Source organism: Petaurus breviceps, unplaced genomic scaffold (genome assembly GCF_028583685.1).
Source record: "Petaurus breviceps papuanus isolate PSGF00001 unplaced genomic scaffold, PetGlider_PUasm1.0 90847, whole genome shotgun sequence".
Classification (NCBI taxonomy): domain Eukaryota; kingdom Metazoa; phylum Chordata; class Mammalia; order Diprotodontia; family Petauridae; genus Petaurus; species Petaurus breviceps.
The window spans coordinates 5892795-5908941 of record NW_027187360.1 but is presented as its reverse complement, the minus strand read 5'-3'; positions in this window follow the sequence as shown (position 1 = coordinate 5908941).

The window sequence follows — 16147 nt, the reverse complement described above, 5'->3', positions numbered from 1 at the left end:
CGAGGTTCTTTGTTTTTATCCACTAGGGGGAGCTTGAGGCTTGAAACAAATTACTTTCTCATGTTTTCAAAGAACCAGTTAGGCCCAGAGTACCCAAATGTCCAAAAGTTTCATGTAGCTCTGCTTTATGTATGTGCCCGGCAATGGCTCCCTTAGAAACAGACTTCCCTTTTTATCCTGTTGACCAGAACATTTTGCTGGAGTCAGTTTAAAAGAAAAAAAAAGATGAATATTTATTTGATCTCAAACATTTGCATTTTTGAATAATTGGCAATGAGGAAACCATTCCTCTGATTTTCAGGCTAATAGGATTTAGAAACTAAATGTTCCAGCAGTTCAAACTACTTGAGCTGTTTTGGTTATGAAACCTTCGGTGATACATCAAACCTTGTGGTGTTTTCTGGGCAGAGTCATAGGATGGATTTGCCCACCTCAAAATAGAACTGTAGTCTTTTCCCAACTTTTCAGAAGTTAAAGCACAGTAACAGAATTCATTCAAGAGTTCCTAATTTCCTACTAAAGGAGTTACATAATAGTCCTCTTTCGTGGCTCTTAAAACTGTCCATGAAGTGATGGTGACATGTATAATTAGGAGCTAGAAATAGCTGGGTTAAGCCCTGGGAAGGAGAGAAGATTTTCTGATATCTTCCTCCCTGCACCCCTCCCATCTTCCTGTCTTTCTTTTCACCCAAATATTGCATAATGTTAGAAATGTCAAAGATTTCCATGGGGTTTAATTTCATTCTTCATGTGGCTGTGGTCTTGTAAGCACTGCAGGGGCTGGCGAATTTTTGGAGGCTCACGCATCCTGAGATAAATTTACAGTTGTAGCTCTGACAGAAGAAATGCCAATCCCAGGGTATTCTCCCCCATTGGGTCTGAATTCTTCACACCACCATGCTTTGAATAAGGGCTTGCCTTCTGGCAGGGATGCAATTAAAACTAAGTTGCCCTTAGCTTTCCAAAATATTCTATAAGAAGCATGTTAAGGTTTTATTCTTAAAACGAGACACCCCCTTACCCCCACCTCCCCCACCCCGCCTCCAAAAAAGGTTGGGGAGAACTTGACTATGTGGGCAAAGGTGTTGGTCTCACCACATATGGCCATGTTTCAGCCCATCATTTATTCGCCAGAGCTCAACCTACAATTTCTGTCTGCTTGTTGCAATAACATGGACTTATTTTTATAGTTCCCCAGCCTCCATTTTCTAATAAATTTAAAGTGAAGCACTTTTTTTCCCTCAATTCCAGATAGGCCAGAAATAGTGGTTTTAGTGGACAGCATTACTTTACAAGACAGATTGTAAAGTTCAGAAGGAAGAAAAAAGGGGAGGGGAGAGGGGGAATACGTCTTCCACCATAGTCTCATAGTCTATCCAAAATGTATAGGATTAGGCAGAGCATGGGCCTAGCAAGGGTGCGATCACATGGTTGGACTACACAGTCCAGTTAGCTCTGCTCCTTTCCAAATGACTCCCTTAACCATGGCCAGCTGTTTTCTTGGTTGCATGCTGTTGGTCATAACAATGTATGTGGATGGCCTCAGATTACTCCAGGAGAGCCAATGAGAGCAGTGTGGTATGGTGGGAGGAACACTGGGCTGTGGAAGTAGAGGGGCTGGGTTCATATCCCACTTTCATGTAACAGTGGGGAAGTCACAACTTCCCTGAGACTCAGTTTCCTTATTTGTAAGATAAGGAAGTTGACTAGATGACCTCTGTGGTCCCTTCCAGGTCTAGATCTATAATCCTATCTTTATAAAGGGTGATTCTTGGCCTGCCAGCAGTAGGTCAGTAATATCTTCTTTGAAGGTTAAAAAAATTTGTTTTAATGGGTGCTTGCCCATTCCTTGAAGGAGAGAAAGGCCTGGTTACAAGGTAGTTTCTTCTCTTTTCCCTTCATCAGATAATATTTTGGCTTCTCTGCTCAGCACTGTCCAGGGCAGGATTGCTCTGCTGAATGTCTTATTTATAAGAGTTGTAAAGGGAGTAGCATAAACCAGAAATATCAAATCAAGAGTTGAGAGTGAGGGAGAGGCTGCAGGGTAAATAGGTAGGGCAAAGCAAGCCGTCTCGAGTTCTGAGAAGCTGCCACATTTTCAGAGTTTACCGACTTGTGTCAGATTTCCAAGCCCCTTAGCTCTTTGCAATCATGAGCTGAAGAAGGAATACTGTGTTCAAATTCCTCTCAAATGGAGAAATAGTAACAAGAACAATCTGTGGAAAAGAATGTAGTTAGTGCATTAAAGATGGGGGAATATTTATTCTCATTTGTCCTTTTATGCGAAACAGATTTTTTTTTTAATGTAGTTGGAGTAGCTAACGACATCCAGAGCTCTGTTTATTTGGGGTGAGGGGGGCTGGGGCAGGGAGGAAGGCCTCATATTGGCCCACAACATTAATCAAGCCAAGGAAAAGAGGTGAATTGATTACTCTGGAAAATTATACAGGAATTCCTTCCAAGATTTGGCCAATAATTAGAGTGCAAGATGTTACTTTCTATGCACATAACTTTGCATAATTGTATTAGTAAGCCCATCTCCAGGAGTAGCAAGGATCAGTCCAAAGAACTCCTGAAGTTGGACTGAGTTGTGCAGACGTCAATTTTTTGCTGTGAAATAAATGTCTTAGGCCTTAGGAAAGATCTATAACCACCTTCCTCTTATGGTCCAGAGATGATGTGAGAATGAAAGCAAGGGTTATCATGGTAGGTGGAACCCTTTTAGGAACTTGGAAGCGAAGGGCATTATAAATCCAAAGGGGTCTTGTTCTTCTCAGGAGTTAAGAACTGTCCTTAGCAAATATGTTTTGTGACTTCACTTCTTAAAATGTTTTATTTAATTTTTTGAGACTTTTTCTTTTAAACAGCTTTATGGCTAAGCACACAACCTGTAGAGTCAGAAGCAGTATAGGACAGTAACATCAGAGGTCTAGGGTTCAAATCCTACTCCTGATACTTACTGCTTGTGTGGGATTTTGGACAAATAAACTCCTTGAGCCTTGGTTTCTTAATTTGTAAAAAGAAGGGGTTGGATCATATGGCCTTTGAGGTCCCTTCCAGCTTCAGATTTATAATTGTTGTTCAGTTTTATTTAACTCTTCGTGACCCCATTTGGGGTTTTCTTGGCAAAAATACTAGAATAGTTTGCCATTTCCTTCTCCAGTGCATTTGACAAATGAGGAAACTGAGGCAAACAGGCTTAAATGACTTTCCCAGAGTCACACACTTTAAGGTTTGTGAAGGGCCTTACATATCATTCATTTAGTCCTCATCACAACCCTCTGGGGCACTATTATATTCCCAATCTACAATCTACAAAGAAATAGAGGCTAAGAGGGCCCAGTAAGCGGTAGGAAGGATGTGAGGCAAGGCCTTTCAGACTTTAAGTCTGGCACTCTATCCACTGTGCGATTGTCATTTAATATTTGTGTGACCTTAGATAAGTCTTCCCTTTCCTCTCCTCAGTTTTCTCACCTGTAAAGTGATGAGGCCAGTCATAGATGGACAGACTTAGGTTTGATTCCTGTATACAGTACGAGCAGCTATCAGGGATCCTAGAATCAGGGCTGAAGTGACCTCAGACATCGTCAAGTCAAAACACTTCATTTTATAGGTGAGGAAACTGAGGCCCAGGGATCTCTAGAGGGCAGACCTTCATCCTCAAGCCTGTAGGGAAGGACACCAAAGGACTGACTCAGAGACCACCTAGTCCAGGAATCCCCTCTCAAACAAACCCTGCCAGCCTGCATCTCACTTTTTGCCTAAAGAACTTTTATGAGGAGCTCAGTCCCCACTTCCCGAGATGACTCTCTTCAGTTCTCCTTCTTAGCTCTCAGTGTAAGAAGGTTTTCCTTTTCCTTAAACTTAGATTTGTCACTTTTTAACTTTCATGCATCGCTCCTGGTTTTTCCCTCTGGGACCATACAGAGCTAGTCTATTCTCCTTTTCATATGACAACCTTTCAAATACTTGAAGACAGGCACTAGGTACCTTCCAAGCAGCCCATGCAGCCAAATGATTAACAATAGCAAAAAAGAATTGTGTGCATGGCACATTTTTTAGTTTAATCTGAATTATCTCCATTTTCTCTCTGATTTCTTGGGTCTAGGTAGACAATTACCAAAATGATAAATCAAGCTCTGATTTGTACAAAATGTAAAAATTCACACCAAAAAATTTAAAAACTACATTAGGTACTGGCTCCAACATATCCCTGCTTTTAAGTCTTCTTTTCTTGAGGCTAAATATCCCCAGATTATTCAAGCAATCCTCAAATGATCTAAAGTACCTTCATCATCCATGTTGGCCAATTTTTAACCGTCTCTAGTTTATCAAAATCCTTCCTATCCCCAGGCCTAGCTAGATACCAGGCACATAAAGACAGCAAGCCAATGACAAACATATATTCTGTGTCAGTCATGTGTGGTAGGTGCTATGGCCACAAAGACACGAATTTGTCTTTGCCCTTGTCCCCTCTCAAACAAACCCTGCCAACCTGCATCTAGCTTTTTGCCTAAAGAACTTTTATGAGGCAGCTCTTGTCCTCATGGAGCTTAACTAGTGTTTGGGTTTTTTTTTTCCTTTTTGGAGGGGGGAAGGCAGGGCAATTGGTGTTAAGTGACTTGCCCAAGGTCACACAGCTAGTAAGTGTTAAATGTCTGAGGCCAGATTTGAACTCAGGTCCTCCTGACTCCAGGGCCAGTGCTCTATTCACTGCACCATCTAGCCACCCTCTGTTTGGTTTTTTAAAAAATTATTTTATTTTTAATTTATGGAACTCCATAATAAATTATAGAATAATTTATGGAATAAAACAAGTATTTATATATTATATTTATGGAATGAAATAAGCATTTGTTGAATTATTGAATGAAAGAACCAATGAAACAGTAGCTTAGGAACGTTGAGGGTCTCAGGGCTCTGAGGATCAGAGACGTAATAAATGAGTCATTCAATCAGCAGCTAATCCACCAAGGGAATGGCATCCATCATGTCTAAGACATGGTATTGCTTTGCATCCTAGGTCATGGGGGCATGCCAGAGAAAGTCCCAGAATGACAGCTCTCAGTATCTGGCTCCATACTGTACAAAGGCTGCCCTCTTACCCTGCTCTTAACATGGCAGTTCCCAGTGAATTGCCACATTCTGTATCAGCAGCAATTGCCACCGACCTCTTCTATCTAATGACAAGCAAAACCCTTTTAAAAATTCTTCCTGGGGTAGAGGGCCTGGGCTGTGAATCAGCAGTGGTGATGTCATCACTCAGAGTCCATGAGAGCCTGGTTCACTCTACAAGTGTTGGGGAATAGTAAAGGAGTTGAGAGTGGCTATGTGAGAACAGCTGCCCAACCCTGTCTGCAACCAGGGAATTATAGACTCCTGGGCTTTCCTTTCGGGTTTCTGAGTTAGGTGAGGTAAAGTCATACAACATTAGGACAGGTGACCTGTTGGGGAATTCAGGTAAGTTGGAGGCCCAAGGACAATGTTACATCAGCAAAATGTTAGCAACTTAGGGTTGGAAGGGACCTCAGAAGACATTTAACTTTAATCCTCACCCAGGGTAGGAATCCCCTCTACAACACTTGGGCATTCATTATAGGGTATAATGCAAAGACAAAAATGAACCAAGGACTCAATGATACCACTACTAGGCCTATGCCCCCCCCCCCCATCAGCAATAGACCATAGCATTTCTTTTTGTTGTGGCAAGGAACTGGAACCTGAGAAGATGCCCATCAGTTGGGGAGTGGCAGAGTAAATTATGGTATATGAATGTGATGGAATATTATTATGCTGTAAGAAATGATGAAGGGGCTTCATCATTCAGAGAAACCTGGGAAGAGTTGTGTGAGCTGATGCAAAGTGAAGAGAGCAGAACCAGGTAAACAATTTATACAATTGTATAAACATTGTAATGGCAAGCAATTTGAGAGAAATGTGAAAGACTTAAGAATGTTGATCAATGCAATGACCAAAAATGATTCCAGAAGACTCATGATGAAACATTCTATCCGCTGTCTTACAGAAAAGCGATAGATTCAGGGTGCAGATCAAGACATAAATTTTTTGTACATGGCTAATATGAGAATTAGATTTACAATGCATATTCATTACAAGGATTTTATTTTTCTTTCTTTTCAAGAAAAAAAGGGTGAGGTACAACAGAAAGAAGAATTTTTGTTAATTAAAAAAAGTTGGCTTTGTATTTTGCAGTTGTTAAAATTCAAAAAAGCAAAGAAAGGAAGGAAGAAACAGGGAGGAAAAAAAGAGAAAGCTTACCCTTGAAAATCTTATATTCTATCAGGAGAGACATCATATATGCATATAAGTACATACAAGATAAGTAGATAATAAATGCAAAGTAATTTTGGAGGAGATATTACTAGCAGCTGGAGAGGATCAGGAAAAAATATAGAAGGTACTGTTTAAGTTGTACTTTGAAGGAAGCTAGGGAAACTAGAAATGAGGAGGAGGGCATTGAAAGCATGAGAGACAGCCATAAAGGCATAGAGAGAGGAGATGGTGTGTCATGTGTAATGAATGTAAAATGGTTGGATTGTAGTGTTCTAATGATACTTTTAACTTTTTAAAAAAAATTGGATGTGTTTTCCAGGTCTTTTGCCTCCCTTTCACACATTCTTATTCACTCAGGCCATTTTACTAAAAAAAAAATAAAGAAGGGGGGAAGTAGAAGGTGGGTTTTTGTCAATTTAAAAAAAAGTTGATTTTGTAGTCATTAAAGACACTCTCTTCTGAGAGTGATGGGTTGAAATATATACAAGACTGTTCTGTTTCTTGGTGTTGGCACAGGCAAAGAATTAGACGGAGGCTGTTGTCAGATGTATGAGGATAACGCCTTATAGGTGTTGTCTATCTGTGTCTGGCTGGATAACCACTTATTGGCTCCACTGGGGCCTCTACCGGGGTTGGGGGGGGGAGCGGAAAGAGTGCCTGACTTAGTTAGTATCATCTCGGTCACTTCCCATTGGTTATCCACAGTATCTTCCTCCCTTAAGCAGTGGTTTTTAAACTGTGGGTCTGACCCCATCTGGGGTTTAAGAAGTTCTGAAGGGGTCAGGAGTTGAAGAACTTTAAGAAGGGCTGCCTTGGTGTATGAGCTCCTGCTCAGGGATGACTTTGGGCTTTGCTGCTCTTTATATACCCAGCTCTTAGCCCAATGTCTGGAACATAGGAAATGCTTAATAATTGTGTGCTGACCAAACCATTGACTGGTGCTGGGCAAGTCATTTCACTTAAACTTAGTTTTCTCATCTGAAAAATCAGGATAATGATACTTGCACTACCTAACTCATGGAATTGTTGTGAGGTACGCTATAGAAATGAGAGATTTTATTTTATTTTATTTCATTGCCTGAAGCACAAGACTAGTTGATGGGGTGGGGGCAGGGAAGGGGAAAAAAGTGATGACTGAACACATATTGAATTTATTAATGGAGCCACAAATGCATTGCAGAGCTGTCTTGCTTTGGCTCCAGGCAGAACCAAAACCTTTGGAATCTGAGAAACAAAACAGGGCTCTGACTCTCCCAGGTCTAGGAGACTAGGTCATTGCTAAAATCATTGCTATTGACAAAAGAGTGAAGGAAACTTTTCCTAAGGATGAGGAGAATCGATAGGCGGGTTTAGATAGGAAGATCAAAAATAGATATACGAGCAGGCAGACTGACAGATGGACAGACAGACAGACAAAGCATTTATTAAGTGCTCACTATGTGCCAGCCACTCAGAGATGAATGAGAAAAAGAAAATTCAATTCAACAAAGCATATACTATGCTAGGGGTTAGAGGAGATGCTCAATTTAGATAAGATCTAGTTAACTTCTATCATGAAGCTTTTGGTCTCTCAGGAGAGGGGAGAATTAACAGGTAGTTAGGATATACACTGATAAATAATAATAGTAATAAATTTTTTATTTTTTATTTTGCTTTTTTGGAGGGGAAGTTGGGGTTAAGTGACTTGCCCAAGGTCACACGGCTATGTTTTTTTTTTTGTTTGTTTGTTTGTGTTACGTTTCTGAGGTCATATTTGAACTCAGGTCCTCCTGACTGTCACCAAGGCTAGTGCTCTATTCACTGCGCCACCTAGCTGTCCCAATAGTAATAACTTTTATAGGGTACTTCAAATTTGCAAAGCACTTTACATAATCTCATAAAATGACTCTGTGAGGTGGGTGCTATTGTTGTTGCCATTTTACAAATGAGAAAACTTGGGGCAAGAGAAGTTAAATGACTTGTCCAGGGTCATGCAGTTAGTAAGTTTTTATGATTCCAACTCTTCTACTCTAACCAGCGTGCCATCTTGTTGCCATGTTGCACGTAACATGATGCTGCAGAAAGAGCACTGGGACTGGAGCCAGAGGAGCCAACTTCAAACTCTCACTTTGGCCCTTACTATATACCTGGGTGGCCTTGGATAAATCACTTAACCTATCTGTTCCTCAGTTTCCTGATCTGTAAAATGGGGGTTGTAATAGATGACCTTGGAGGTCCCTTCCAGCTTTTTGACTATGTATGCTCCTATGATCCTTTGGGTAAACACATCAGAGATGAACAACCAAAGTGTTTTGTGAGTTCCTTGTTATTGACTAAGGAAGAAGACTGACTGATGTTGTCAAACCAGGATCATAAACAGAGGATAGGAAGGTGCATTCTCAACAGGGATGCCCTTCACCAATATAATCGTCTGGTTGGCAAGTGTGCCTGCTTTGTCCCCAGCCCTTTGTGCGATGACCTTGGGGCAGTGCTTTTGTGACACACAGAATCAGAAGGGCTGAGTTCAACAGCTGCCGCTGCCATTATCAAAGAGACAGTATGGAATAGTGGCCAGGGCATGAGACTCGGAGTCAGGAAGACCTGAGCTCAGATCTCACCTCATTCATTAGTGAGCTGGTTAATTAACCCTATTTTCCTTCAACCTTCCTGAGCCTCAGTTTCCTCATCTGTAAAATGAATGAGTCAGACAAGATGGCTTCTAAGGTCCATTCCAGCTTTAAATCCATATCCTTGTAACACTGAATAAGTCATGTGATCTCTCTGGGTTTCATTTGCTATAGCATAATAATATTGATCCTGCATACTTTTCAGGGTAGTTATGAGGGTCAAGTGAAGCGATGATTGTAAACCACTTGAAAACTACTGACAGAAACACAATATAGGGCATTATTTTGGAGCTGGATGCCTGCTCTTGAGGAAATAAGATGAACACACATGAACAAATCAGAGAACAAAATAGTGTATGAGGCAGCCATAATTGTGTATTGTGGGTATGAGGGGAGCTTGTCATCCATCTATTTGTCATCCATCCTTGCATTCCATTCATTTATAAACAAGCTGAGCACCTGCTATGTGCTATAAGGAAGGGAGAGATAAACAATAATCACTATTTTACTACTGTTTGAAGTAACTTTTTAATAGAATTTATAGTTTCTTTCCTCAAGGAGTTTATAGTCTAGTCCTGAAGGAGAGATAGAAAAGGAATTTTTAAAATGAATGTATAAAAAGCATTTATTAACTGCTTACTATTTGCCAAGTTCTGTGCTAAGATCTAGGGCTAAAAATATGAAAACGAATATAGTTCTTTTTTGTTTTTTGAGCAAGGAAGGCAAAGCAATTGGGGTTAAGTGACTTGCCCAAGGTCACACAGCTAGTGTCAAGTGTCTGAGGCTGGATTTGAACTTGGGTCCTCCTGACTCCAGGGCTGGTACTCTATTCACTGCACCAACTAGCTGCCCTTACAAATATAGCTCTTGCCATCAAGGAGCTTACATTCTAATGGTGGGGGAGGGGGTGAGACAACACATGGAGGAGTGGTGGGCAAGGAGGGGCACTTTGTTTCAGGAAGCTAACAGGATGGTGAGTGAGGACTGAGGGGAGTAGGCTAATACATCTTTTCCAGGATTAAAAGCAGTTGATTTGATCTGGGGGAAGCTAGGTGGTGCAATGGATAGAGAGTACTGGACCTGGAGTTAGGAAGACTCATCTTTATGGGTTCAAATCCAGCTGCAGATACTTACTAACTGTGTGACCCTGGACAAGTCACTAAAACCTGTTTGCCTCAGTTTCCTCATCTGTAAAATGATCTGGAGCAGGAAATGGCAAACCACTCCAGTATCTCTGCCACGAAAACCCCAAATGGGGTCACAAAGAATCAGACATAGCTGAAATGACACAACAAAATTCTGGTTCTAGAACTGGGGAGAGTAAGGAGGGAAAAAGGGCCCATGGGGCAGCGGCAAGGTAGCCAGGTTGTGGAGGAAAAACTGAAGAGAAGCATGGCTGGGACGCTCCTGAAAAAGTGGTCTGGGAGAGGCGATTATTAGTCAAGATATGGCAGAAGAGAAATCACTGCAGGTTGGTTTAGAGTCTTCAGGAGGGATGGGACCTGAGGGGCGGCTAGGTGGCGCAGTGAATAGAGTACCGGCCCTGGAGTCAGGAGGACCTGAGTTCCAATCCTGCCTCAGACACTTGACACTTACTAGCCGTGTGACCTTGGGCAAGTCACTTAACCCCAGTTGCCCTGCCTTCCCCCCTCAAAAAAACAAAACAAAAGAAATGGGACCTGAGCAGGGAAATTGAAGGGTTGTTGGGAATTGGATAGATGGAGCTAAGCCCAGCTTTCATTGAGGCTGAATCAGGTGGCTCAGTGGATAGAGCTCTGGGTTTGGAGTCAGGAAGACTTGACTTAGGATCTGGCCTCAGGCACCAGCTGTATGATCCTGGGCAAGTCATTGAAGTCTGCCTTAGTTTCCTCAACTGTAAAATGGGGAAAATACATCACTTACCTCCCAGGGTTATTGTGGGGATTAATATTTTTAAAGTGCTTGGCACAGTGCCTGGCATGTAGCAAGTGCTATATAAATGTTAGCTATCATTATTAATGATTATTTCACTACTACACATAATATAGGAACCTGGATAGCCTCCACTATGATAACAGTTGGGGGCACTCAGACATCGTGCTAAGTGCTTTACAAACCTCATCTCATTTGATCCCAAGAACAGGAAGAATGAGACACACATTTGCCCCATTCCTCCCTTGACTCTCTGAACCCCTATTGGTTGCCAGTTTAAGTTGGTCTGACTCTGGTAGTTAGTAACCCACCAATCCCTAACCCTAAATACCCTTTCCAGCCTCAAATCACTTGGCCCAAGAAGCTGAAATGACCCAAGCTAAAGAGTCACTATCTGCACGTATAGCACTGAGAATGACCTTTGTCACTCTTGCGGTCATGGAAGACACCAACCTCTCTGCTATTTTTGCTATCAGGTGCTCCACCCCTGGAAGGACCCTGGGCTCTGATAGATGAGCTTTCACCTTGTCTTCCTTGGAACCTGATCCCTAGTTCACTTCCCTGCCGCCAGCCCTGTCCAGGGATTGTCTCGACTACTCATATTTGTATCTCTAGCTTTTAGTATGCCCATAACATAGTAAGTATCTAATAAATGCTTTAATGAACTATCTTTATCTCTAGAATGGAAGAGACATTAGAGGTCATATAATATTATATTGTATGCCCGCATTTTACAGATGAAGAAACTGATACTCAGAGGTGTGACTTGAACAAAGACGAATAATAATCGCTCACATTTATGTAATTCTTTAAGACCCATAAAGTGTTTTATATTCATTTTTTATTTGAAATTCACAACAACCCTATGAGGAAGGTGCTAGCATCCTCCTCCTCATTTTATAGATGATGAAACTGAGGGCCCAAGAGGATCACATGAACATTTGGAGAACCAGAGGTTTAGAGCTGAAAGGGATTTCAGAGGCCATCTAGACTAACCTCTCCATTTAATAGATGAGGAAACTGAAGTCCAGGGAAGTTAAGCAGCTTGCCTATGGTTACACAGCTACTAAGTATTGGGATTTAAACCAATTCCAACCCATGAGCCACTGGAGACATCGTTCACTGCTCTGCCATGCTATGTCATTGAGATATGTCTTGGACTCCTCTGAGACCTGATCCCAGTTTGTATACCTTTAAAGCCAATGCTCTTTCTACTATGTCATGCCACCTCTAATTTGTAACTGTGCCAAGTAGGTCAGGGGCAATCAGGCTTGAGCTAGTAACTATCAGGCAGTAAGACATCCAGTGAAATTGAGACGAAGGAAATATCAGGTGTTAACATTCAATAAATGAGGATTGAGCTTGAATTTTTGAAAAAGAAAAGTCAATTCATCAGGTTTCAAGAAGTCCATCATGCTATAGGTCAGTGCAGTCTTAATGTGGGGGTTTTATTATAGGAATAGGTAAGCGCTAATCAGGGAACCTGCAGAATGTCATGAACTAAGCTGTCAACTTAACTTACCTTCCAGAGAATTGACAATTACACGGTGGCAGGTTTCCACTGGTGTGTAACCCAACACAGCCACTTTCTCAAAAGCTGGTAACTAAATTTGAGGTGCCGAAAGAAATATTGCAGAAGAAATAATGCTTTAGGGAACATTTATATGCTATAGAGTGAATTAATGCCTCAAAAAAAACCCCAACCTTCTCTGTGCACAAATACATACTTTTAACATTCTTTTTTTAGGCACCAAGTATTTTAATAGCAGTGTAAATCAGATTTTACAGGCCACATATTTAAAGTATGGAGTTCATTAAACGTGTGAAATTGGACATGGGCTTCAGGGTGTGGCTGAGGTCCCCAGTAATGAATCACAAATTGTGTTAGAATTTCAGATCCAGTTCAATAGGCCAGAACCCACTGTTAGGATTCTAGAAGAAAGAAAGTCTTTACTGAGGCCTTTGCAGGACCCCTTTCCCCAGAATGCCATCGGGTTGAGAAGTTGGAGAGGGTCTCAATAAGGGCAACCAGAATTGGGAACAGCCTTGATTACATGCCACTGAAGACTGGTTGCATGAAATGAAGATGTTTAGCCTGGAGAACAGAAGATTTAGAAGTGACGTGAGAGCTGTCTTTAAGTATTTGGAGCGCTGTCCTTAAGAGAGGGATTAGATTCGTTCTGCTTGAACAGAAGAGGAACAGAGGGAAGAGCTGGAAGCCCTGAGGAGAGGTTGCCAAGGGGCAGATTTAGGCTCAATGTCATGAAAAATTTCTCAACAACTAGTATGCTCCCCGAGTCAGATGGCTTTACACAGAAAAGGAGTGGGTTCCCCATCACTAAAGATCTGTAAGCAAAAGCTGGAGGATCACTTTTTTTTTTTTTAAAGCTTACTCCCATCTCCATTTTACGAGTTCTCCACTTGGACCATCATTTCTACTTCCTTCCCTCTAGAAACTTGGACTCCTCCCCAAGAACCCCCTTGGGCTCTGATTAGCAAGCTTTTGTCTTATTATGCATGGCTTTATCCAGGCTTTCACTTTACTTCCTGACCAGCTCCATACCATGACTTCTCCACTCCCAGCCCCCAATATCATCACTCTTTATATATGCGTTGTCTTCTCCTATTAGAGTATAAACTCATTGAGGGCAGATACTGTCTTGCTTGCCTGTATTTGGATCCCCATTGTTTAGCACAGTACCTAGCACATTAAGTGTTTAATAAATATTGTCTTTATAGAAAGGAGATTCTTGTTTAAGTTTGGGTTGGTCTCGATGGCTTCGGAGATCCTTTCTACCAATGAGAGTTTGTGAATTGGGTGAGGGTAAGGAAAGGAGGGATTGGTAGACTGTTTTCCCTATGTTGGATTTGTTCCCAACACAATTGTGAGTTCTTTGAGGTTGGACTCTTAAGACCAATGCACTTTAGCTTGTCATTTAGCAAACAATTAGTTACCAGGCACTTGACATGATACTAGGTGACAAGCTATACCACTGGACTCCTGCCTTCATGAAGGTTAGAAAATTGTTGAGAAAACAGATCACATACATAGGGTGTGTGTGCTGTGTTTTGCTCTAGTAAGCTATGTGTGTCCACCTAGGTCTGCCTAGATATGGCTATCAGGGAAGCATAAATAAAAATGTCTAGAGTCCCCTCCATCCACTGTTCTCCAAATGAGACTTTGATTCCTGACAGGAGATTAGGACTAGAGGCTGGCTACCCTGTTCTCAGTAAAAAAGGTATTAGGCTAGAATCATATCTATCTGCTCTCCTAAATATTGTTAGTCAAAAGGAAATAATTTTTAGATTCATGCTGAACTCCTGATTGATATTTCTTAAAGGAAAGGAATTCCCTAAGCTACATATCTAAAGCTTGACTCCATTCTTACCAAATTCTGGTTACACAGTGAACTCACATAGCAAATAGAAAACAAAACCATTTATCCAAACGGATAGCATACAGAAATCAGAGAAGGTATACAGATGAGAATATACCATAAAATATGAAGAGTAAATGGAAGTGAGATAACTCAGGTTGATAAAGACAGAGTCCCAGATCTCACTCATGGGAAATTCCCCTAAATCTCTAATGTGAAAGTTGGACATGATAGAGACACTGGCTCCTCTACATGTCAGTTGCTTCCCAATGTCTTTCTCTCCTTCTAGGGGCCTGAAGACAATCTGAAACTGTGCATATTTTCTCTCAAAATTGGAAACTAGAAGTCCAGGATCTCTCTTCTCCAAGCTCTCATCAATTCGACCACTTGCACAATTGTGGAGTATTGACTAATTATTCTCTATCAGTATGAAGAGTCCCATGCAAGTGAGCCATGAGTTAAACACATATAAAAAAATCACTAATAATACAAAGAAAATTCTTTATACAAGCTTATTCATCCACCTCAGATGATTTTCTACCCCAGCTCAGATGCCTCTTCCTTCATTAAGCCATTTCTGATTTCTTCATCTGGAGATGATTTTTCTCTTTCTGCATCTTTTGTTCCTGTCTTTGGCTTCTATGTTCTTATCATATACTGTTTGTATCATAGTTTATCCTTCTTCTAGCTTTAAGCTCCCTATGGCCAGAAACTGTGTCACTTTTTCATCTTGGGATCTCCAAGGCTAGGCACAGGACCTTGAACGAAGGAGATTTGTGATAAATGTTTGAAGACTTTCATTGAAAGGTAATCAATACTATAGGAATTCAGAGTAAGGATATCTACCTGTGAGCTGGGGTGATCAGGGAAGGATTCCTGGAGGAGGTATGATGAGCTATGCCTTGAAGGCTGGCTAGGGTTTAAATAAAGGGTGGAAAGAATGGCAAAGGTCCAGAAGAGAAAATCTAAGACACGTCTCTTGTATCTCCTACTGTGCTTAATGGAGGGCTGAACTTCATATTTTATTGTTGAATTGAATTGTCATCTCTTCCTAGACCACTGGCAAATCACATCAGCTTACTGGGTCCTATCTTGGGGAGTTTTAAATCTCTAGAGAAAGCCTTCTCTCTGTGAAATGCATTTTTTTTCCCCTGAGCTAAATATTGGAGATTTACCCCTCAATGAGCAGAGATGAGGGTAAAGAAAGGAAAGTGTTTGCCTTTGCAACTTCTAGGGGGACACTTAAGTGTTAAGGTAGAAGGGTCTTATACTTATGAATGAGAAAAACTTCTATTATTCATTTCTTATTTGCCAACCACTGTGCTAAACGCTGGGAATACAAATGTAAAAACTCCAAAGAGTTCTTACCCCTTAAGAAGCTTATGCTATAAAAGGTAGGGGGCAGAGGGAGAAAATACATAGAGGATAGTGGTGGCCGGAGAAGGGTACTGAGACTTGGAAAGATACAGGGTGACTTAGGATGGTGAGTGGGGCCATATTGAGGAGGATTCATACACTCCATCCAGGAATAATGGTAAAGTTGATTTGATCATGATTCATGGTTCCACAGCTGGATGGGGGAAAGAAAGGGATAAGATAGGGTATCCAAGAGGGAAAGCAGTTGACAATGCTATGGAAATGTCTGGAGAATCCAAGTGAAGTGATGTATGGCTGGGTCTTTTCCTGAAGGAGCAGCCCAGGGAAGGCAGTACCCCCAGAAGAGTGAGGTCGCAGGGGTGGAAGTTTCTCCTGTGTGGGAAGGAGGTTGGCAAGGCTATGAAGAAGATGTCCAGAGAGGCAGGGTGCATGTAGCCAGGGACTGGAGGTGGATTTTGAGTAATTTTTCCCTTAGTCTTGTTTTTTTCGGTCAGCAGAGGAGCCCATGAACATTTAAGCTTTGCCTCCAGTGAGGGTGGGTCTCCAGTACAAGATGCTGGTTTCCACAAAGTATTCCAGATG